The sequence below is a fragment of the Mandrillus leucophaeus genome, unplaced genomic scaffold (genome assembly GCF_000951045.1).
Source record: "Mandrillus leucophaeus isolate KB7577 unplaced genomic scaffold, Mleu.le_1.0 Scaffold161, whole genome shotgun sequence".
Classification (NCBI taxonomy): Eukaryota; Metazoa; Chordata; class Mammalia; order Primates; family Cercopithecidae; genus Mandrillus; species Mandrillus leucophaeus.
In genome coordinates, this window is record NW_012101599.1 from 1,291,329 (window position 1) to 1,293,406 (window position 2,078).

Genomic DNA, 2,078 nt, shown 5'->3' on the forward strand with positions numbered 1-2,078 from the left:
GATGAAGACTAGAAAGTAAATATGCAACAGACCCCAAAAATGGAATGTGTTTAGACGGTTTCAGCTGGTCCTAAGATGACAAAGCCCACATTTTCTTGTAAGGTAATATTCCATGTAAGATTACCAAAGGAAGTCATTAACACAGATTTTACTATCCTAATTCCTCGCCTACATGTGGAATATAAAAGGATTGGCAATGGGAGATTAGAGGAAGAGAAGATGTTTTTGACACAGCTATTGCAGTGCCACGTCTCTCCTCCAGATAAACAAAAGGGGCTTCAGAGGGATCACCTGGAAATTTTGGTATGCATTCCCTAGAATTTGTGGGATATGGTGAACTATTTGACTCAAACTTTAGATATCTGAAGGGGAGGTACTATGGATGGCTAACTGCTCTGAAATTTAATAGGAAAGATTCACACTTTTGGGGCCACTTCACTCCCAGAGTTTGCTGTTAGGAAAGGATGCACATTTCCTCTGGTGTAAATGTAGGTCATAGGTAAGTGAAAGCCAGCGGAACTATCAAGATGACCCCAGGAGGAGATCTGAACAGCCGGATGTCTAACGGAAAGTAGTGACTTTGGAGAACACAGAAAAGCACCCAAGAGAGAAAGACGCCCGAGGAGAACCTCTGCAATCTCACGGCAGTGCTGGTTAAATAAGACCTTTCCTGTTCCCTTTTTTTTTTTTAGACAGAGTCTGCTCTGTCACCCAGGCTGGAGTGCAGTGGTGCCATCTCTGCTCACTGCAACCTCCGCCTTCCAGGTTCGAGCAGTTCTCCTGCTTCAGCTTACGAGCGTCTGGGACCACAGGCGAGCGCCACCACATCTGGCTAAGTTTTGTATTTTTAGTGGAGACAGGGTTTCACCATGTTGGCCAGTCTGGTCTCAAACTCCTGACCTCAAGTAATCCGCCCGCCTTGGCCTTCCAAAGTGCTGGGATTACAGGAGTGAGCCACCTCGCCTGGCCCTCGTTCCTTATTTTTATCTCTTTTTCCAAATCAACCCTAAAGAAGTTGGAAGCAGCTTAGAAAGTAGGAGAGGAAGGTGAGGCATAAATCATATAAAAGAAGCAATCACCCCCACATTTTCCCCTGCCAACCACTTGCCTGTACCAAGTGTGAGTTCTGAAAGGAGAAGTCTTTAGGGTTGAACAAGTGTTGAAGTCTTAATTTTTTTTTCATTACATGGACTTTACCAAACGGACTTTTTGTTTGTCTCTTTTTAGTGGCTAGAAGTGACCCCAGGATTTTTTTTATTATCGAGAGACTAGAAGAATCATGAGACTTTTCCTAGTCGCCTTTCAAGAATATGAAGAAAAAAATGATTCTCAAAGTGGGTTTGAATGAGTATTGTTCAAATAAATGAACTTATATTCATATTTCATCCCCTGAGTCCTGCTGTTTCAACATCCATTAGAACTGAATAATAATACTACATATCAAAGTTTGTGGGACATTGCTAAAGTGTAAAAAATGCTTATATTGAAAAAGAAGAAAAGCTTAAAATTAATTGTCTGTGCTTCCAACTTTAAAAAAGGACAACAAACTAATCCTAAAGAAACTAGAATAAAAGGAAAAAATAAAAAACAAGTTAAAGAGTAATTAAAAAAACACAATAGAGATGATCAACAAAGCCAAAAGTTGATTCTTTGAAAAAGATTAATGAAGTAGGCAAACCACTGGTAAAATGAATCAAGAAAAGTAGAGAAAAAACTCAAACATTAGGAATGAAAAATAGGGCAATGTTGAAGAGAATTCAAATATTAGAAAAATATGGGAGTATACTAAAAATGATTTCATGCCAAAGTGTTTAAATGTACACTGCCTTTAAAAATATATTAAAAAGGGGCCAGACACTGTGGCTCACACCTGTAATCCCAGCACTTTGGGAGGCTGAGGTGGACGGATCACAAGGTCAAGAGATCAAGACCATCCTGGCTAACACGGTGAAACCCTGTCTCTACTAAAAATACAAAACATTAGCTGGGCGTGGTGGCACGTGCCTGTAGTCTCAGCTACTCAGGAGGCTGAGGCAGGAGAATCGCTTGAACTGGCAAGGAAGAGGTTGCAGTGAGCC